We start from the raw sequence: 24,939 nt of genomic DNA on the forward strand, positions 1-24,939 counted from the left end.
ATAAAAATAGGCGCCTCGAGAACGATTACTCTCGGCGTAATATATATAGAGGTATATATAGCTAGTATATATAGAGGTATATATAGCTAGTGGCAGTCGCGGCGCAATAGGAAAAATATTTACTTTTTATTTTTTATTTTGATAAGGTTACTATAAAATTGTTATTTAATTTTTAATTAGAGTTGTATGAAGTTAGTATAAAATTATGCTTCAAAATATTTTTAAAAATTTAATATAAGGAGTTTAATATAGATTAAAAATATATTTTTTATTTTTGGGATATTGTAATGTAAAATGTTATAGTCATACATAGATATATGGTTAGGGACAAAGTTACCATTATAGTTAATGTTAACCTTAGGGATAGAATTAGGGTTAGGGTTAGCATTAGAGTTAGGGTTGGAGTTAGGGTTAGGGTTTGAGCTATGGTTAAGGTTAGGGATAGAGTTATGGTTATGGTTATTGTTAGAGTTATGGTTATGGTTTAGATTAGAGTTATGTTTATGGTTAAGGTTAGGGTTAATGTTATGGTCATGGTTAAGGTTAGGGTTAGAGTTATGGTTATGGTTATGATTAGGGTTAGTGTTAGGGTTATAGTAAGGCTAATGTTAGAGTTATGCTCATGGTTAAGGCTAGGGTTAGAGTTATGCTTATAGTTAGGGTTAGGGATAGGATTAGAGTCCAATTATGGTAGAGTTAGAATTAGGGTTAGACTTAGGTGTAGAGTTATGTTTATGGTTAAGGTTAGGGTTAGAGTAATGCTCATGGTTAAGGTTAGGGTTACGGTTAAGGTTTGAGTCAAATATTATTTTAAATTTAATATAAGGAGTTTAATTTAGATAAAAATATATATTTTATTTTTGGGATATTGTAATGTAAAATGTTATAGTCATACGTAGATATATGGTTAGGGACAAAGTTAGGGTAAGGTTTTGAGCTAGGGTTAAGGTTAGGGTTAGGGTTAGATTCTAATTATGGTAGAGTTAGATTTATGGTTAGAGTTAGGGGTAGGGTTAAGGTTAGTGTTAGGATTAGAATTAGGGTTAAGATTAGGATTAGAGTTAGGGTTAGGATTAGGGTTATAGATAGGGTTAGGGTAAGGTTCTAGGTTAGGGTTAGGGCTAGGGTCAGGTTTAGGGTTAGAGTATGAGTTAGGGTTAGAGTTTGAGTTAGGGTTAGGGTTATAGTTTGAGTTAGGGGTAGACAGAGCATTATAATTTGGGTTAGGATTAGGGTTAGGTTTAGGGTTTGAGTTTGAGTTATGGTTAGAGTTAGGGTTAGAGCTAGAGCTAGAGTTAGAGTTAGGGTTAGAATTAGGGTTAGTTTTAGGGTTTGAGTTACCAATAGAGTTAATTTTACAGTTGGGTTAATGTTAGAGTTAGGGTTAGGGTTAGAGTTTTGAATCAAGGTTAGGGTTAGAGTTAGGGTTAGGGTTAAAATTAAAAACTATGGTAGAGTTAGATTTATAGTTAGAGTTATGGGTAGGGGTAGGGTTACGCTTACAGTTAGGGTTAGAGTTAGATTTAGGGTTAGGGTTAGGGTTAGGGTTAGGTTTATATTTAGAGTTAGGGTTATATATAGATAGAGTTATATCAATGTTAAGGTTAGGGTAAGGGGATTGAGTCAGGGTTAAGGTTAGGGTAAGGGGATTGAGTCAGGGTTAAGGTTAGAGTTAGGGTTAGGGTTAGGGTTTCAGTTAGGATTAAAGTTAGGGTTAGGGTTAGAGTCTAATTATGGTAGAGTTAGATTTACAGAAAGAGTTAGATTTAGGGTTAGAGTTAGGGGTAGGGTTAGGGTTAGGGTTAGGGTTAGAGATAGGGGTAGACAAAGGGTTAGGCTTAGGCTTAGGGTTAGGGTTAGGGTCAAGGTTAGGGTTAGGTTTAGGGTTAGAATATGAGTTACGGTTAGAGTTTGAGGTATAGTTAGGGCTATAGTTTGAGTTAGGGGTAGACAGAGTATTAGAATCCTAGCTACGATTAGGGTTAGGTTTTGGGTTACGGTTATGGTTACGATTAAGGTTAGAGTTAGGTTTAGGGTTATAGTTATAGTTAGGGTTAAAGTCCAATTATGGTAGAGTTAGATTCAGGGTTACAGTTAGTGGTAGGGATAGGGTTACAATTATAGTTAGGGTTAGGGTTAGGGTTAGAGTTAGAGGAAGGGTTATATTTAGAAGTTTTCTTATGGTCACAGTTATAGTTAGGAGGGGAGTAAGGGTTGGGATTTTAGATTATATTTATTATTATATAAGGTGCCCTATATAATAATATGTATATTCCCACGCTCATGGATAAGGTTAGGGAAAGAAGTAGGACTGTGGTTATTAGTGTTACATTTAGAATTTCATTTAGGAGGGCATTGTGTGCTATTTTTTCCCCCTATTCAACCCATCACTGATGTCTGATCTGAGAGACCTTAAATGGGATAGCTTCTTTGTAGAGGGTTAACATCGCTAAAGTTGGCGGCTAACATTTTGTGTTGGCTCGGTTTCTTCATTGACCATGCTGGATCATTTTTTCTTGGTCGGGTTGATTCATGCTGCGAGATTCGATAACTCTTATTTCTTCGCGAGCTATCTTCCCATCTTCCCAAAAGTGCAAGATGTTGCCATGCATTCCCATTCTAACGTTTCTTCATATGCTAGTGTCTTCGAAACACTCTAAAGCCTAGAATTGCACAAGAAGCTGCCATGCATCTCCATTCTGATGCATCATCATGCTACATTGTTTCTTCAATTCTCTAAAGCCCAAAATTGCATCATGCTACCACGCATTGCCTTTCCAACATTTCCTCACTCCACAATGCTTTCATGAGTCTTTAAGACCCAAAATTGTGCCACATGGAGGGGGTTCACACCTTTTGTGCTATCTGCTTCGTTTGTTGGGAGGAATCTCTTCACTACATCTTAGTCATCCATTGGAAATAAAGCCAATCTTGATTGACGAATGTGACTTAATCCTTCATTGGGAGGAGTTTCCTCGTTGCATCTCAGTCATCCTTTTTGAGGGGAGAATCTACATCGACGGTTGTGACTTAATCCTTCATTGGTGAGGATTCACGATGCATCTATGCCGTCTATTTCGAGAGGAAGACCTTCATCAATGACCATCATTCATTTTTGGGGAAACCAAATTCCCCCTTGGGATCAACCTTGCATTTTTTGTGGGAGGTTAAGACATCATGTTATCTCTTTTCATAGATTTTTGCCAGCGACATGAATGTCTTTCCTCTTCTTTCCATGAGTCTCCATTCTAGCGCCTCCTTAAGCTGCATTGTTTCTGCAATGCTCTAAAGCCCAAAATTGCATCATGCTACTACATGTCACCTTTATGAAATTTCCTCACTCTGTAGTGCTTTCGCAAGGCTCCAAGACCCAGAATTGTGCCATGTAGCGGGGGTCCCCACCTTTCATGCTATGGTTACAATTTAGATTTTAGGGTTATGGTTAGAATCAAGGTCAATTCTAGAGTTTATAGAATATTTAGAGTTAAGATTAGGGATTAAATATACATGAGGGTTAGCATTGGGTTGTATGATAATTACAGTTAGGATTATAGTTAGATATATCATTTAGATTAGGTTTTAGTCAGGGTTTAATTAGACTTAAGATTAGGGTGAGGATCAAGGTGAAGTCTATATTAGGGTTCATATCATGGTAGGATTGAAACTAATGTTAGGGTTAACATTGAAATTATGATTAGGGGTAAGGTGAAAATTTATATTTGGTCATGATTGTGGTTTGTGCTAGGATTAAGGTCTAAGCTATGATTAATTTTATGATTGTACCTTTAGGGTTAGGGTTTTGTTTAAGTTTATGATTATGGTTACAACTATGGTTTATGGTTCAAGTTTTAAGTTGGGAATGTGATTAGGATCAGGGATTAGTAAATTTTTTAAGAGTTTGGTTATAGGTTTACACCATGGTTAGGACCTTGGGACTAGATTTAGAGTTTAATATCATGGTTATCCATATAGGTAGGTTTAGGATTTTGATCAATATTTTGGAGTTTTTTTTTACATTATGGTTAAGGGTTAGATTTTAGGGTTAGGACTATAACCAATATTAGTGTGTAGGTTTTTGGTTTAGATTATGGTTTGGACTGAGATTTTCGTTATATCAATAGGGATATGTTTTAGTGCTATAATTATAGTTTAATGTTGGATTATAGTTATATTGTACATCATTGTTGGGGCTAGGGCTAAGGTAGGGGTTGTTGTTAGGGTTAACTAAGGATGACAATTAGGATGGTTTATCTTTTCAAGTAGAAAAAAAAAATCATATTGATTAAAAAACAAAGAAATTATACTTCGAAAATATTTTTCTATGTCATAATAGATTCATTTATTTTAATTATTGTATTAGTTAATTAGTTGTTTGATGTTTCAAAGTAAACATGGCTTATTTTATTTAAATTTAAATAATATTATTGTTTTGAATTGAATTTAGCTTAATTGTTAATGATCATATTTATATTTCTAATATTAACTCCAATTTGATCAAAGACCAAATATATTTTTGGTATTTTTGTAAACAAACTTGCTTAACACTTCCCTATTTCAAAGTTAATAAAATATCATTTCTATTGTCTTAGATTTGAGAGTAAGTATATTAAATAAGTAATAATAAATGAACATTATGATTAATATATTTCTAAAATAAAAATATATTACTTAAAAACTTGTTTACTTTAAATGAATAAAGTACTCATTTACTTGTAAATTTTAAAAATAGAAATTAATCTACATATATATAAAATATTTATTCTTTTTCCTATTTTCATACAAATTAATTAAAATCTAAACTTTAAACTACATAAATATTTTAAAAATATATATCCATCAATAAATAGTTTAGAATAAAGTAAAATCTAAAAATTAGACACATATAGAATCTTTTTAATTTCTATATACATGTTTTTCTAATTTATTTCTACAAACATGCAACTGATATTTCTATTATCCATTTTTTTCCATTCTAAAAAAATCTAGATGTAAATAGAATTTTTTTAGATGCATGCAATCTTTCTAATTTTTTCTACATACATATATTAACATTTCTATTTTATATTTTGTTTTTACATTATGGTTATTTCAATCAAAATATGTAGATGTAAATAGAATTCTTTTTTAAAAAAATTATTTAAATTTAAATAACATTATTGTTTTGAACTGAATTTAGCTTAATTGTTAATGATCATATTTATATTTCTAATATTAACTCCAATTTGATCAAAGACCAAATATATTTTTGGTATTTTTGTAAACGAACTTGCTTAACACTTCCCTATTTCAAAGTTAATAAAATATCATATCTATTGTCTTAGATTTGAGAGTAAGTATATTAAATAAGTAATAATAAATGAACATTATGATTAATATATTTCTAAAATAAAAATATATTACTTAAAAACTTGTTTACTTTAAATGAATAAAGTACTCATTTACTTGTAAATTTTAAAAATAGAAATTAATCTACATATATATAAAATATTTATTCTTTTTCCTATTTGCATACAAATTAATTAAAATCTAAACTTTAAACTACATAAATATTTTTAAAATATATATCCATCAATAATTAGTTTAGAATAAAGTAAAATCTAAAAATTAGACACATATAGAATCTTTTTAATTTCTAGATACATGTTTTTCTAATTTATTTCTACAAACATGCAACTGATATTTCTATTATCCATTTTTTTCCATTCTAAAAAAACTAGATGTAAATAGAATTTTTTTAGATGCATGCAATCTTTCTAATTTTTTCTACATACATATATTAACATTTCTATTTTATATTTTGTTTTTACATTATGGTTATTTCAATCAAAATATCTAGATGTAAATAGAATTCTTTTCAAAAAAATTTATTTAAATTTAAATAACATTATTGTTTTGAACTGAATTTAGCTTAATTGTTAATGATCATATTTATATTTCTAATATTAACTCCAATTTGATCAAAGACCAAATATATTTTTGGTATTTTTGTAAATGAACTTGCTTAACACTTTCCTATTTCAAAGTTAATAAAATATCATTTCTATTGTCTTAGATTTGAGAGTAAGTATATTAAATAAGTAATAATAAATGAACATTATGATTAATATATTTCTAAAATAAAAATATATTACTTAAAAACTTGTTTACTTTAAATGAATAAAGTACTCATTTACTTGTAAATTTTAAAAATAGAAATTAATCTACATATATATAAAATATTTATTCTTTTTCCTATTTGCATACAAATTAATTAAAATCTAAACTTTAAACTACATAAATATTTTTAAAATATATATCCATCAATAATTAGTTTAGAATAAAGTAAAATCTAAAAATTAGACACATATAGAATCTTTTTAATTTCTAGATACATGTTTTTCTAATTTATTTCTACAAACATGCAACTGATATTTCTATTATCCATTTTTTTCCATTCTAAAAAAACTAGATGTAAATAGAATTTTTTTAGATGCATGCAATCTTTCTAATTTTTTCTACATACATATATTAACATTTCTATTTTATATTTTGTTTTTACATTATGGTTGTTTCAATCAAAATATCTAGATGTAAATAGAATTCTTTTCAAAAAAAGTTATTTAAATTTAAATAACATTATTGTTTTGAACTGAATTTAGCTTAATTGTTAATGATCATATTTATATTTCTAATATTAACTCCAATTTGATCAAAGACCAAATATATTTTTGGTATTTTTGTAAATGAACTTGCTTAACACTTCCCTATTTCAAAGTTAATAAAATATCATTTCTATTGTCTTAGATTTGAGAGTAAGTATATTAAATAAGTAATGATAAATGAACATTATGATTAATATATTTCTAAAATAAAAATATATTACTTAAAAACTTGTTTACTTTAAATGAATAAAGTACTCATTTACTTGTAAATTTTAAAAATAGAAATTAATCTACATATATATAAAATATATATTCTTTTTCCTATTTGCATACAAATTAATTAAAATCTAAACTTTAAACTACATAAATATTTTTAAAATATATATCCATCAATAATTAGTTTAGAATAAAGTAAAATCTAAAAATTAGACACATGTAGAATCTTTTTAATTCCTAGATACATATTTTTCTAATTTATTTCTACAAACATGCAACTGATATTTCTATTATCCATTTTTTTCCATTCTAAAAAAACTAGATGTAAATAGAATTTTTTTAGATGCATGCAATCTTTCTAATTTTTTCTACATACATATATTAACATGTCTATTTTATATTTTTTTTTTACATTATGGTTATTTCAATCAAAATATCTAGATGTAAATAGAATTCTTTTAATTTTTTACATACATAAAATCTTTCTGATTTTTTTCTACATACATAAAAGAATAATTTCTATTTTCTATTTTTTTTAAAAAGCTATCATAAAGATTGATAAAAAAATTGATTGCATATGCATTCTTTAGTTTGTGCACTAAATGCACAAAATAAATTGTATAGATTAAAACTTCCCGTGCTGGGAACGGGAATATACAATAGAAATATCAGTTACCAAGAATAGTCGGCCATAAGCAATCAAATCTTAAACTCTGCAAAATTTCTTGCAAGCAATCTTTGTTTTGTCTTCGGCTGAAAAGAAAAAAAAGAATTTCAGATCTGAGATTGTTTAGATTGCCCTATTCGATTCAAAAAGCCATGGAAGTCACCGCAATTACATCTCCAAGAGGCCTAATGTGCCTTTGATTCAGTACCCACATGCTTATCTCCACGAAAAACTCTGCATAGGTCCTCCAGTGGCCTCAATTTCGGTCATATGAACAGAATTCTAAATCTAAATGAAATTAATTAAAATTGAAATATAAATCAAAGTAGAATATTATAACTAATTTTGAATTTCAATTTACTTCTACATCTAAATCTAAATGAAAATGTAAGTAAAAAATAGAAATCTTACCTGCAAAAATGTTACTCCAAAACTTCAATTTACTCCTATTCAAAAACTCCAATCTAATCCTCCAATAACCTCCACCTCTTCCTTCCTGCAAAAACATAAAATGAAAATGAAATGAGGAGCCTTGGTTTTATAACTTCTGAGAGGCTCCTCATATCCCCCAACAGATGTCTCTTCACATTCCACAAATTTGTTTCAAATTCCCCCACTCCTCGCAAAAAAAAAGCATGAATGTGCATGCAAAATTATATTTAACAAAAAAAAAATCATATTGAAATTATTTCGCCCCTATTTTTTCGGGCCCTATTTTTTTGGGTCCTACTTTTTCGGGCCCTACTTTTCCGAGCCTATTATTTCGGCCTCCATTTGGCTTCCTATTATTTCGGCCAGCTATTATTTCGGGAATTCTTTTTTAATATTTAATTTGGAAGTTTTTAACTGCTCCCAATTCTTTTTTATTGACAAGGAATCTTGGCATATTCCCATGCTGGGCATTTGTGCTGCCATTGTATAGAACGCCTCTCGGCGTAATTATTAGATTTGAACCGAAGACTTCTTACAAAGTTTTACACATTTAATATTAAATATAATATTATTTTTATTTTTCTTAAATTTTATTTATTTAATTTTAATTTTACATAATGTTAATATTTATCTATTTAAAAATTATTGATATTTCATTTGTTTTTATTTAGTCAATATACTATTTGTATGGGTCCTCTTAAAAAAAAATTGTTTGTTTCTTTAGTTGATTTTTTTTCACATTACTTTTTGTCTCCCCTTAAGATTACCAAACAATTCTGAAATTAGAAAATTATTGTTAAAAGTACAAAAGAAGTTATAATTAATAAGTTCTCAAATATAATTATAAATAAATATATAAAATAATTTTAAAATAAAATCTAATTAGTTTTTCTGGAATTTGATTGTGTCTGAATTTTAAAATAATTAATTATCATTTTTATTCATAACATAGTTAAAATATCCTATAAACAATTTTTTTTTTGTTTTGGCAAAACATTATATTTATAGTAATAATAACTGGTTCAAAAGAGCTGAGAAAAGAACTAGAAAAGAAAAACTCTAGTCATTGTCTGATACAGAAAAGGAATGCAGAAGAATAATTACTATATCAAGAAAGATTATTTATCAACACTAATGATTCTTGTCTTAGAGATTCTTAGATCGAGAATATAGTAATTACAAAGAGCCCAAAACTCATATGAATACAATTCATTGATTGGTGTCAGAGACAAGACCCAGAACCCAATGAAAAATGTCACAGAGATTACCATCCCTAAGCTACATCCAAAACTTCAATTAAGACCATGATATTAGAAAGCCATCTGATGCAAGTGTAATCCAAGACCCTAACCTGCATATAATATCTCAAAAGAGCAAATGAGATCCATAAAAGAAAAAATATGCGAAATCATAAAGAAGTCATGGTTTACTATCAAATAAAAAAGAGGAGGACTCAGCCTTTTTCTAGACATATTCTTTTGTCATAATATTAACCAAGTTGGGGAGATCAAGGAGGTTAAGTGGGGAAAGTGAAGAGTTAATATAAACTCCATCAGTACCCAAATTAGCCAGACAATTAGCTAAAAGATTGTCAAGTATGCATGATGTAACATTCAGAGATTGAATCAAGAAGAGACCATACTTGATGTAATATATAGTGTACTGACCAATTACATACATGACGATTAATACATGCATTAATAATGATTGATGAATCCCATTCAACATGTAGCTTAGATATAGAAAGTGATTTTGCAAGTTCCAAACCAAAAAGCAAGGCCGAGGCCTCAGCTTTGTTATTAGTACACTGAGGGAGAGAAGAAGATTTTGTTGCAATCACATGACCTTTAAAATCTCTAATGACTATGTCATAGCCAAAGCTGCCTGGATTTCCTCTAGAGGCCCCATCAAAAATGAGTTTGAAATAACCCTCACTTGGAGGAATCCACTTGGTTTGTGTTCGAATATGAGGAATCTTGGATGGACACAATGAAGCAGGAAGATGAGGGAAAAGTAAACTCTTCCACCATTGAATAATATAGCCATCCCAAGGAGAAAAAACATGTTTACCCTTATATTTACTTACTAGAGCATTAACAAGCTGAACAATTGATCTTTCTAATCCTTTCAAAAATTGAGATATTGGAGATGACGTCTATCTAGAAATTCTCTTGTTTCTTTCCCACCAAATTGCCCATATCAATATTATTTTTATTTTTATTAAAATTTGAATTTTTTTTGCCAATACATTGACTATGGAAGGATTTTTTCAATAATTTTTGTGTTGTAAAAGATGTAATGTGCTTATAAAGTAAATTAAAAACATAATTTTTTTTGATTCAACCATATTGCAATTTCTACATGTGATGAAACAGTGTAACTAAGAAAATAACTCTATAGAATCTAGTTTAAAAGCTCCTAACACAAAACAAATTCACCCAATCATATAATTTGTATAATATATAAAATTTATAAATAAATAACAAAAGTTTAGAAAAATTTTAATTACTCAAAAGTAACTAGTTCTATTGGTGGAAACTAATTGGTTTCATGGAGAAAGTGAATAGACTAGTTTATTGCTAACAAGTTACCTTGTATACGCTTATTCTTGTCTTATTTTTTTCTAGAACCTTTTTTTTTTGTATCATCTATCTCTAAACAAACTTAGATCCTATGAGATGATTTTCTCATGTGACCTAATTAATACTATAGCCATTTTATTTCTTTGATTATAAGTTTTTTAATTTTTATTTGTTATATTTTATCATTTTTATTGCAAATTTATAATTCACATGCATCCAATCTATACAAATATACATATGAAGGTCACATATTTGTAATGAAATAATATATGTTATATGGTTTTGTCTATTTGATCCAAATAACCATTTTCCCTAAATTGTGTTTCAATATAAGTCATCTTCATGAATTTGAATGACTATTTCGCTCCCCCTCATTTGGGCACTAATATACAAGGTGGGGAAGCTCCCACGACATACATCTTATAATATAAAATGTAAAAATTGATAGAAGAAAGAGTGCCAGTATGAATCCTCTTTTACAGTGATCTTCTTTTACTCTATAAATGAAATGGAATTTTAATGCAACTTATACTATGAAGTTTATTGAATTAGGTTTTATGGTCTTCAAGAAAATGGATGGTCAAATGTACCATGTTTGTGTGATCGATGTATTCTATAGAAGTTGCATTTTGAGTTTGCATGGATGCATTGCCTCTAAGGTTGCTCTAGTAGCAATTATAAGTACTACAATAAAACTATTCAAATTTGAAGGAAAATGAGAGCATCCCAGAAAGCCATCTGAGATCAGTATACACATCCTATATCCAAAGATTTCTTGAATAGCTTCTAATAAGAAAATACAAGTACATATTACTATGCCACAAAAGTGGAAATAGACATAGTTGATTTTCCACACTAAAAACCTTAAAGGAAAGTGGTTGCAATATACTAATCTAAATAGATTTCACATTACAATATACAAATTTAATATTCTACAATCATGAAACTAGAAGAATGAGACAGAATAGAAAACACACACACACACACACATATATATATATATATGGGGAAAATCTTTCTAGGTAAAAAAAAACCCACGCTCCAAACCATCAAGATAATTTATTATTTAGCAACAATTTACAATATATGTTCAACCTTCACATGGAGACTTACATCTTGCTCCACTCTAGAGAAAATCTGGTAGCATAACCCTGTGCAAAGAACTTCTCATCTCTCTCTCTTACATCTCTTCAGCAACTCATTATATTTATAGAGTTTATATACAAAAGGAAATAAATTTTAAATCATCCACATTTAATGAATTTACAACTTATTTAGAAACACCCTTTATGTACAATTCTTGCATGAAAGACAAAGCAAAGAGAATAAAGCCCAAAAACTGACTTTCTATTTTTTGCTCCAAGTCCATCCATGTGGAAGATTTGGTCTTATTTAGCATCTTCTAAAATTGCATAAATAAAAACCAATATAGCATGATAAGGTTGAGTCACCTTATCTCAAGAATCTCTCACTTGATGAAGACCTTACAAGATTCAAACTTATGAAAATTGTATCATCATGACCATCCATGAAAATACATAAATCTTAACAAGCTCTCATGCTCCAACTAGAAACCTAACCAAACAACACAAGCATAAGATCTCAATGATAAAAAAGGCTGCAAAATACTATCACTACTCCATTGTACTCATGAGCTACGTAGAAGCATCAAAATGTCAACTTCTTATCCCTACACAATTGTGAAGTAATCCTCCAAAAAACAAGATAAAAGATTAGCTAGAACAACAATCAAATTGATTGCTCCAATTCAACTGATAAACCCACACAATTGGAAATAACATCCATAGCAAATGTTAACCCATCCAATCACCCATACCTTAAAGGTATCCAACATTAGGATACCCATGCCAACAACATAACCAACCCATAAACTGCAACCTCAAGCTCCATGTACAAATCAATCGATGAAGACCAAACACATACAAGAACTCCCAATGCATGGGTAATGCCAAATCAAAATAATTGAAAGAATATCGAGTCTATTGATAACAACACAAAGAAAGTGTAAGCATGTAGTATCAAGGAGCATCCACAAAGATATGCAAATCATGTAGAAAAGTGTAAAAGAAATGTCTCTCTCATCCAATTTTCATATCCCACATTCTCCACTTCCAAAAAATAAAAAAAGATAAAGGAACCATTATGTCATTGCCAAAAAAAATTAAGTACAAGTGATAACATGTGACCACAAAAGTGTGACCGCCATAGATCCAACAAATGAATATATATGGATGTAAGCCTCTCAAAGAATAACAAACAACTCCATTTCCTATTTTAGGAAATTATCCCACTACCATCTCCTATTATCACCATAAATGAAAACACACCCCAAGAACATAACTATGTTATCCATCTATCATAATGAATCCTTCAGAATGATCTAACTACAACTCAAGATCCATGAATATGAAAGAAACATAAAGCAATTGAAAGTAACAATGGGAAATACATCTCAAGTGATAAACTATTGAGTACACCAAGAGTGGGGAATGAGAATGTTCATCCAAGATATTCAAGTTATTGTGACTTATCCAAGAACAATCTCCTCATAGGTCTCTATTGAATTCATGTCCAACTAGGGTGTAGGATCCTTGGACTTTCAACTAAAATCTCATCAAGAGTATACATCTCAATAACATGCATCTCATTTCAAGGGAACTCTAGCCTCACCTAAGTCTATTCCAAGTATCCAAGAGCACCAGAAATCAATCAATCCATACCAAAATCCAATGCAACATATAATTATCATGAAGTATCAAGTAAATGATCAAAGCACTCAATACCAAGAAACTAAACAAAGATTAATGTCAAAGCTCTAACCATGAAGTCAGGAATATAAAAATGAAAATATGATGTAAAGCATCTCCTCCAAAGAGATAACATGCTCCATGTGATCATATCAAATAATTGTGTCACGTCACAACTGTAAACCAGTAATCGAGAGCAAAACCATGACATAAAAGCCACCTTGATAGCATATCAAATGAAAGCATAAACCACATCTCTACCAAGGACCCCTTAGACCCTAAAGATGTCAACATCTCTAGTCAAATGAAGATACCATCTCCAATTATTGAACCAAAAAATGTGAAAGACCCTTCTACAACAATAGGATCTATGGAATCCTCCAACATCCACAACACTAAAGAAGGTCATCCATCGCCATGTGATGAATATACAACCACTACTAAAACTCTCACTAAAATGTGATACGAAGCTCTCCAAGCATATGATACACTATTCCCCAAATTTGAAAACCATACAAACCCACACTTCACATTGAGTGAAGTCAAGATTTCCAAACTAAGGAAATTTACCATTTTATATGACATCATAGATGACTATCCAAGTACTCACTTATCATCCATCCTCTCATCCCAAAGAAACCATGCCAATTCATAAGTGACCATAGATAAGAGAAGCTAACAAGTCTACACCAATATTGAATCAAATTTGGTGGATATAGACAGTCCACATCCAAGTTATCCCACTACAATTAAATGGGTGGTCTACCCACCTGACTACATAACTTGTAGATCCAATAATTTCAACATGCAAACCCATTATCACATTAGTGACATGGAGTGAATGCACCAATTTGTGGTTCCAAAAATATGACACTTTTTTTTTAAAATGCTAGCGCATACGCGCTATGGCCTAGGCTCCACAAGCCTTAGGCTTGTAGAGCCCAAGCCATAGCACATGCACGCTATGGAAGTCAAATTTCCATAGCACATACATGCTATTGGAAATAACATATAACGACAACAACCTATGACCCCATCCATTCTAACTCATTTTTTTGGCTATCTTTACCTTCTCTTCTCCCAACAAAAAGCACATGTTCTTTAGAAGGTCAAATTTTTGCTCTCTCTCCCCCTCAAAATGCATTCCTATCGCCAGAGATCAAGATCAGGTTCATTGAGTATGTCTCCTAACCTTATTTTTGTACTGTTTTGCATGTTTTAGCATTGTTTTGTATGTTGTTTTTAGTTTTTTTTAAAGCTTGTTTAGTTTTTAAAATTCAATTCATTTCTTATCAGGAAATGTGAATAATCAACCACCAAACCCTACACCATTTAGTGAACCAAATCCCATGCCTGATCAACAAAATCCTCCACAAAACCAAAATGAAAACCCTCATAAGCAAGAGAAAGAACCTCCAAGAGCTCCATCGATTTCAAGACCTCCCCCTCACACCTAGGATTATATAATGAATGGAATAGAAAGAGGGAAAACTCAATTAGATGCAATCACTGGTATGTTAAAAACTTACGGGAAAACTAATCCCATGAGAGCACAATTGGCATCCTCCCTTGAGTCCATTGTGAGTCGAGTAGCTTTTATTAGTGGCTAGTTGAATATTTGGCATGTTAAGAGAGAAGAACAAAGAAAATATTATGCCAACAAATTATCTTATAAAGATGTAAAAGATACTTGAAAATAACGAAATATGACATATGTGTATTTTTTTAAATGTTAGGAGAAGAAAACATTGTTATAACTATAACTAAAAGGTTCCCCATCCAGTGATGCATCCATGATGATATTAGAAATAACTTTTGGGATTTTTGGTGGATGGTCTTTGATGCCCCACCCTGCAATAATCACAAGGTTCCAATGTATTTCTTAAATAAATTGTATTGTGAATTTGTCCTCGGGGAGATCCCCAATTATTTTGACATGTTAGATTCTTAGTGTAGAGGTGGGGAGTCTTCATTTGAGAGGTCGAGGGCACATTGTGACCCTAATGCAATTCAAGTGCTTGTTGTCAAGCCACGGGGTGAGCATGTCATTGTTCCTTTTGTTGTGAAGGAACGTATAGAGACTGATACACTAGGGACTATCAATTCTTTGACACATATCATCATTCATTATGCTTGTCCATTAGTTGTAGAGGAGCCTTCTTTGCACTACAATCACACATGCACCTCATGTGGATCCTTATGCACATTTGGTAGTCATGTTGGAGACATTGTGGATGATGGGCTAGTCACTAATGACTTCTTGAGTGAGACATTTGGCATTGACATATAGGTAAATATTTACAATTACAATAAACTGATTTGATCACATTTCATATGTGTACAATGAATGACTAATAAATTTTCATGTCTTGACATTGTTCAAAATTCAGGGTAAGAGTGTTGTTGGCCCTAGTATAAATTCCTCGACCCCATTTTACGACCCGTCGATGAGTCCACATGTATGTATCAATTTAATCATTTCAATTATTACTATATATTTATTAAGTAATCATATGAAGGATTGACAAAAAGAAATTATCCATGTGCATTAGTTCTCTATTGGACCATCGATATTCACAACTGACTTTGAGCCTAGGAGTGATACGAGCTTTGTAGAGGTAGATTTGTTTCATGTTAATTTGATTCATTTGATTATATTATATTCTATTTAAAAATATGTGAATTGAACTATATGATCTATAGTTGTTCATGTCAGAGACTCCTCCTCATCTTTGCTAGTCCATCAATTGTGGAGTTGATGCCGTAATGGCTAGTTCAAAGCCATTGACTAAGATATGAAAGAGTTTGCATAGTTTTAGTTGTTATTTAAAATAGTTAGTATTGAAATTTTTAATGGTATTCATAAGTACGATCAAGTGATTATATTGATTGAATTGTAGTAGGGCCTTGTTACTCCTGCTCATCCGTGAGCCTTTGAGGTGGATGTACAGAATACCTATTTGATGGCATTAAGAAAATAATTAATTTTGTGTGTACATATATTTGATTTCAATGTATAATAATTATTGATTCAAATATATTCTTTTTGTGTCACCTCCAGTTATAGAGGATCCTAAACAAGAGAACAGGTGAGCGTGTGAGGAAGACCCCAACATCCCCATCATCTCCCTCCATGTGACGACCAGAGACCTCTCTAGATCCGTTTCCTTCCCCTTGTGGGAAGGAGAAGATATAGGAATGGACACATGTATAGGCATTAGAGGACATGCATCTTGGATATTATGTTAGTGGACACACTGGACATACATTTGATGTATACATGACATTATATATTTGATGTCTAACATATATTTGATGCATGGCATTATTAGACTTACAACTTTGATGCATCAGATTCTTCATGTATGACATTGTTGGTTATCGTAATATATATCTTATTTTTCTTGTTTATGTTTTAAGTATTTCATGTATTTCATTTTAATGTAATTTGCATCCAAAATAAGGGTAGGAATCATTTTAATAAGATTGATAGTATCTTTGGACATGTGAATAAGGCTATGATATTAATTTGTATTTAGATTGTACAAGTTATGAGTACTTTTGATTATGAGTAACTTATTTGAAGTTTTTGTTGGGATGAAAACAATAAAACTTGAATTCTTATTACTATTATACAATGAACATTAAAATTTGAATCTTGAGTTGGCTGCATTATATAAATATCTAAGCTTGAATCTTAGTGTCATCATAAATATGTCAAGAGTTTATATATGCTTTATCTTCACAACATGAGAGGACTTGAAATAAAGCTTTTAATTTATCCATGTAACTTGATATCAAGATTGTTTGCTTATCCATCTCTTCAAGAGTTTCATTCATGAAAGCACATTATAGTTGATCTTCTTATGATTCCTGTAGCTATAGTTATTGCATTTTTTCTTACATATATTTTGTATGTCATTATCCACTATGCATTGACTTACTATCTTCGACCTCTTTTGTATGGTGATGAATTCTACACCCCGAGGATGTCATTTTCAACTTCTTGTATTTTTTTCATTCTCACAAGTATCAACACATAATGTTATAGTGTGATTCTTAGAATAAATTTTTTCTGGCATGCTCGAGAACATTTGAGTGATCAATGAGGTGGGACAAGATTGGGACTAGGGTTGACCCAACCACTCAAAGCTAACAGAGAAGATAGTTCAATCCCACGACAAAAGGTTAGAGAGATTCACTAGTTAGTGACTTTGAACTGACCCACACTGCAAGTTTTAGCATCATCCAAAATAGGGGCATAAAATAAAAATAGAATTGAATCTCCAAAAAGAGAGAGAGAGGTTATTGTAGGCCTCAACAACATAATCCTAGAGCACGTAACATTGCATTGATACCTTGCACAAGCTCCAAGATACACCTCATCAAATATCACTTCCCTATGGCATTTAGTGACCCTTAGGGTCAATTCCATTCGGCATGCAAAGAAAATTTGAGTGATCAACAAGGTGGAACAAGATTGGGACTAGGTTTTACCTGACCAATCAATGCTAATGGAGTAGACAGTTTGGTCCCATGATGAATGAGTAGAGAGATTCACTGATTGGCGACTTTGAACTGGCCAACATTGAAAGTTTCAACATCACGTGAGATAAGGACACAAAATCAAAATTGAATCAAATCTCCAAAAAGTGAGAGAGGTTATTGGAGGTCTTGAAAACACTCTCATGTAACACCTGACATTTCATCAATACCTCACACGAGCTTTGAGATATGTCCCATCAAAGATTGTTTCCCTATGGCATTTAGTGACTCGTAGATTGAATTCTATTTGACGTGACCAAGAACGTTTGAATGATCAAAGGGGAGGGACAAGATGGGACTAGGGTTTACCCAACCACTTAGAGCCAATGGATCAGATAGTTCAATCCCATGACAAATGATTAGAGAGATTCACCAGTTGGTGACTTTGAACTAGCCAATACTACAAGTTTCAGCATCACCCAAGATAGGAGCAAAAAATCAAAATGGAATCAAATAATTCAAAAAGAGAGAGATTATTATAGGCCTTGACAACATGATCTTGTAGCACCTGATGCTTCATAGATACCTTGCATGAGCTCTGAGATATGCCTCGTCAAAGATCATTTCCCTATGGCATTTAGTGACCCTTAGGGTCAATTCTGTCTAGTGTGCCTAAAAATGTTTGAGCGATCAATGAGGTGGAAGAAGCTTGGGACTAGGGTTTACTTGGCCACTTGGAGCTAATAAAGAAGACAATTAGGTCTCACAATGAATGGTTAGAGAGATTCACCAATTGGCAAAGTAGATTTGAGTTGGCCAATAGTGCAAGTTTTAGCATCACCAGAGATAGGGCTGAAAAATCAAAACTGAATCAAATCTCTAGAAAGTGAAAGAGGTTATTATAGGCCTCAACAACACACTCATTTAGTATGTGACATTGCATCAATTCCTCATACGAGCTTTGAGATATGTCCCATAAAAGATCATTATCCTGTGGCATTTAGTGACCCGTAGGGTCAATTCCATCTGGCATGCTTGAGATTATTTAAGCAATCAATGGGGTAGAGTGAGCTTGAGACTAGGGTTTAACTACCTCTTAGAGTTAATGGAGCAAAAATGTGAAGTTAAAAATGAAATATAAATCGAAGACTAAATAATCTAAAATTTTCTAATAGCAAGAATTGATCTAATTTAAGATAAGTCAACATTTTTTTCAACTAGACAATAATATTCATCTCTTTATATTAATGATATTAATGTCTATGTACAACGTAGCTCTGAAAGGCACCAGTAGGAAAGAGCTAAGAGATAAAACCTTGGGTCTTGCTCAAAAAAAAAATGAAATATAAATGTTACATCAAATGTTTTTGTAATTATATCAGTCTAATAAACCCACTAGATCTTCTCTACATTTTATTGTCTCAATTATTGCCTCATGGTTTGACTCGTGAACCTTCCAAAGATTCTTATTATGTGGTTTTTCTCCATATTTGATCAAGTGAGCATTTGATGTGACAACAAGATTTGAATAATGAAGAGTCTTCATCTATGTTTGTCATTCCTTGAATAACCACAAGCCAGGGTTCTTCATAGAATACCATCTAAGCCATGCACAAGTTACAACCAATGTACCTATAGGGTATTGTAAACCTTCACTATCTATAATAGAGTGATCCAATTTACTTTTTTCCTAGACATAATGACCAAAATAATAATCTATCCCTTTTTTATTGTCTTTGGGTGCAATAACAACAAAAACATGGCTTGCAGTGATAGATGGACATAATGTGCTCATTAATTTAGCAAACACTTAGGTCAAAGTTATAGAGTTACATATCGAATTTACACACACACACACACACACACAACTAGGTTGCACTAGATTAGACAAGCAATCAAATTCAACTACCATTTCCAGTGCTCCTAGGGGATAATAGGTGTCAATTGGGTCCATAACCCTAATATCCCATTTGTCCACCCATTCAGTCGACTCACACTCATCCCAATTTTCCTTTGCACATGATGGAAAAAAGCTTGCCATTTTTTGTGTGGACACTCCAGGAACCTGCATCAAAGTTTATAAAAGAGTGCAACTCACTTGATCATGTCAATGGGAAACAATCCTCATATGATGCAATTTTATTATTATCTATCAACCAAAAAAAATATGAACCATAGACCCACCTTCATTACTTGGACCCATTATAACATTACACCATCGGATGATGGAATTTACATCTATCAATTTTGCTCTATTTTTGTACTTTAATTCTTCACAAACTAAGTCTCTTTTGATGCATGTTCCTACACCATTGTGCTCTCCCTTTTCATGACCAACCTCTGTGAAATTCCCCATATATTGAATTCTAGTCAACTTGTGCATCCTGCTCAACCAATGGAACATCTGTGCATTCTTGAATTGAGATGCACAATTGTCTGACTGAATGATGTGATGATGATATGGTATGCCTCTATTAGCCAAATTGTCATAAAATAGTTGAAAACAACCATGTACAAACTTCGTAGAATGTGATTGATCATCATTGATGTAAAAATGGTACTCCCTCAATATCTTCCTATCGTCCTCTATACTTGTAGGTAAATGTATGAATGTTATGTAAACAAATATGGAAACCTTTTGAGAAGTATAATACTTTTCTTGCACCTCATTTTGTGGTTGTAGTGTGTAGTTCTCTACGAAGTCTTCAACTAAAATAATGGTATCCAGTGAAAATGTATCCTTGCACAACTTGAATTGCAAATCAATCCATCGAGCTCTATATGTATGCCTTGCATACTTGTAAATTATCTTTTAATGAAATATCTTCATGAACTCATATACTAGAATCTTTTCAATGAGAAAATCACATATTTTACCCTATTTCCCATCTTTTAGAGCACATGTCACTATCTTATATTTTTTGCAATCTGCTCTTTGATTTCCAATTGCATGTGTACTATCAATATGTTCATAGGTTAATAAAAGTTGCAAACAACCACAAATTAAGCATGTACCATCCAAGCATGAAAACTTGTAAAATTGTTGATTGTTCCCTATTTCACATAAAATGTCGGATATGAATTCCCTTTAAGATCTAGGTGGCTCATTTATGTCATAATCATGCAAAACAAACTCAGAATGCAAAAACACACATATGTCAATAAACATCAAAATGGTTAGAAAACTCAATGTGTATCCTACAACAAGAATTTGTGTGTATGTGATTTATCTTCACGTAAAAAGGTTTACCCATCTCAAAAAAATCTTTGACTAATTCAAATTTTAGGATACATACCCATAAATTTTGCAAAAAAATGTGTCTTAATTGAGTCCAAAAAATGTTTTGCATGTGGATCATGGTTTTAGCTACCAATCCGCCTTCTTACAACATCTCTTTGATTAGGGGAAACATGCATTTTATTCATCCAAAAATCTTCAATCAACGATTTCAAAGATTCACTAATTTCTTTACATTTTTGTAGTAGTCTACAACTAAATGTCCATAACTCATGTTTTATTGGATCTTCCACTCTCTCATACCTTACCATGGATCTCCTTAGAGTACCTTTATCGATTTTTAATATTTTTCTTTTCTTTCTCATGATTTCTTCATTTGGGTGATTACTATTGTTGATGTAAGTACATGTCTTGTGATATTACTATCTTTGGTGCATGACTTGGAACCCACTTTATCATATGCACTCATTAGATTCTTTACAATACTTTTTTCATTTGACTCATCCATTATTCTTAGCCCAAGAATCTTCATGATGGACCTAAATTATAAATTTTCATCATCATTTTAATAAATAATTGGCATTGACCTATTACATTTAATTCTTCAAAGAATAATCTCTACATATGATTAACTTTTATTTGACCAGTACGCTTGCTCATCTTGTCAGGCATTGATTTAATGTTAGTATCAATATCAATCAAATATTTTGGTCTTCTAAAAGAAATTCTAGAAGGTGTTAACATATTCTCTTCCATTCCCTCAACATTTTGAACATCAACATAAGGTTGAGTGAATTGTGTACCTTGAACTGAAGACGATGTGCTTTGGAAATAAGATGCAAAAGATGGAATATCACCTACTTGATATGTTGATGTTGTGCCTTTAAGATGACATGATGGAGTGTCATCTCTCTCTTTATTTGCATCATATCCCATACTCTTTCCCCTAACCCCTACTCTCTCTCTCTCTCTCTCTCTCTCTCTCTCTCTCTCTCTCTCTCTCTCTCTCTCTCTCTCTCTCTCCCTCCCCTACTCTCTTGAGCTATATCTCTATTCCTCTTACTCTACTCCCTTTCTCCCTCCCCATCCCCTAATCTCTCTTACTCTATCACTCTACCTTAATGTCCCTCTCTCTCTACATCATATCCCATGATCTTTCCCCACCTCCTCCTCTCTCCATCCTCTCTCTTACTCTCTCTTTCTTCCCCTGATATCTTCCCGTCCTCTCTCTCTACACCATATCCCCTACTCTCTCCACATCCTCTACTTTCTCTCACTCTCTACCTCTCTCCCTCCCTCTCTCCATATCTATCCTCTCTATTGAAATACAAGGATTACAAAGTGTGCATACACTATAGTGTGTGTGTGCTATTTAAGCCTTGAATTTAAAAAATGCTTTAAATAGTGTGCATACACTATAGTGTGTGCATTCTATATAAAGCATTAGATACCACCAAGCCTAAGGCTTAGATTTTCCTTGGGGATTCAACCCAAAGGTTTGGAAGCTCTAAACTAGTTTGAGATTTTTTTTGCAACAAGCATACAAAAAATGCTTGAATTTTCTTTTGTGCTCTCTTTCAAGCTTCCTTGTGGTGGAGTATCAATAAAATTATTTTACATGATATTGTAGATCTCTATGTTAACTATATAACCATATAAGTTATTTCAATTTCATATTATTTCAAGCCTTTCAAATATAATTTCTTTTGAAAGTATGTCCATTTTCTCTCAAAAACCAACATGTACTAATTAGGGTGCAGATTTTAGCTCATTCATCGAATTTTGGAACAAGTTAGATTTTTAGAAACTAGACTCCATTCTACAGACTTTGAAAAAAAAAAGTTTTGATTTTGGATTGGTTTTCAATAATTTATAGGGGGAGCACACATATATTTTACATTTTTGGGATGTGTCCACTTACAAAATTCATAAATAAAAAAAATATAAAATACAAAATTACCTGAAAAATATGGGATAAACTACATAGTTTTAGGTAACTTTTGACCTTAGTGATTAAAGAATTTCAAAAAAAAAAGTTAAAATTTTAGGGGGGCCACACTTTGCACTATGTTATATTTTTTTTGAAGAAATAGTATCACTTTCTGTGACCCCCTTCTTTGAAGGCCTAAAACTAAACAATTTTGAAAAAAGTGAGTATTTTAGAAATTAGATTCAAAGGGATACTACTTTTGTTTTTGTCATATCTTAAAATTTTGAGTGTAACTATCTTCAAATTCTTGTCGAGCTTCAGAAGTTATTGATTTCATAAAAGAAAAGAAAAAGTGGCCACATATAAAACACGCCCCCCCCCCCCACTTTTGGCACAACAACTTTGTGCACTCACCCCATGTAAAAATGAGATCAATGAGAATGAGAATGTAGACAATGTGACTCAAATACCAAACAAGCAAAAAATTGATTTTCCAATTATGTTCACATTTTGCACAATAGTTTAGGAATCCAAAAGCATCACCACAAAAATGTTGAGTGACTAATCATGCACCAACATCTCCATGTAGATAATAAAACACACCTCCTCTCATAATGCACAAAGCATGCATACATGTATGACTACAACTATCTTATCACACCCTAGAGGAACTAGAGTCTAGTAAATAGATCTTCAATAGATCCACAATAAACTAGAAGTTTTTATTTGAGCATGTAAAACCTGCAAAACTACCATGTTCAAGAACACCCGTGCACATCCACGCACACTTGTCATCTGGAAAACTCAAAAGTCTGAAAACACTAAACAATCAAACCTAGAGCAATGGATTATTACAAATGAGCATCATAATTAAATTTTAAGGAAAATCCATAAACCCCTCATACCCAACAAACAAGAATCCAAGCCATGCAAGTATAATTATCCAAGAGGAAAATGTAGTTTAGGAACTTTGGGTTGTAATCAAACACAAATTGATTAATCTATCAATCTTACTTTCATCATTCTAATTAATATACAAAAAATCAAAATTGAATCACTTTTAACATAAATTCTTAACTCTTGATTACATCCTTGAATTAAGACTTGAAGAAGACGAGCCATCGATTATTTGTGATCTTGGAAATGAAATGAAAATCACATTGCTTGATGACAAGAAATTTTGAGAGGATAGGACTATAATATCCCCTCCAATAATGAAATGCAATATTAAATCATGACACTCAATATCCCTAAATAATTGATCAAAGAATAAAATGATTATTAGACGTATTGAATATATATCTATAATAAATTATGGGATAAATAAATAAACTTAAATGCTTCATTATGAAATATATCAACTACTTAATGATTAAAATCAAATTAAATATTAAATGTGAAACTACAAATTGCAAAAAAACAACTTGACTCTAAATAATTAAATAGTATATTATTGATATGATAAATTTTTGAATAGTAAATGGCAATTAATAAAATCACCTAACAAATAAATAAGTACCTAAATACACTACCAATCAACTAAAGGCGTCATAACTACCAACTTCATCCTATCACATGTCACAACTTTACAAGAGTTGATTGGCTGACAACTTAATTGATTTAACTTTTGCACATCTGATATCCTTTTTTCCAATCTTATAGCCATTACTCTTTTGTCTTCCTTAGCTATAGTCCTGTCTTCTTCATCTTTCTTCCTTTTTTTAGTCACTTCACATAATATTGATTGGATTTCATGTTCTCTTTTCAGTCCTCTTATTTCTTTATTCAGTTAAGTGTCGTCTTGCAGCTAAATCAATTAAGTTGTTAGCCACTGAAAGATTGTGACCTTCTTTGATAAGATCTTGGTCTAATTGAAGCTCCCTTTGCATGACATCCAAATGAGGTATCATCATTGATTGAATAGAGACCAATTTAGATCTCATGTTGTTGTCAGTTGTCTAAAGCTTGACCAATGTGCCT

Source organism: Cupressus sempervirens, chromosome 3 (assembly GCF_028749045.1).
Source record: "Cupressus sempervirens isolate cs-2001-9-10 chromosome 3, ASM2874904v1, whole genome shotgun sequence".
Classification (NCBI taxonomy): Eukaryota; Viridiplantae; Streptophyta; class Pinopsida; order Cupressales; family Cupressaceae; genus Cupressus; species Cupressus sempervirens.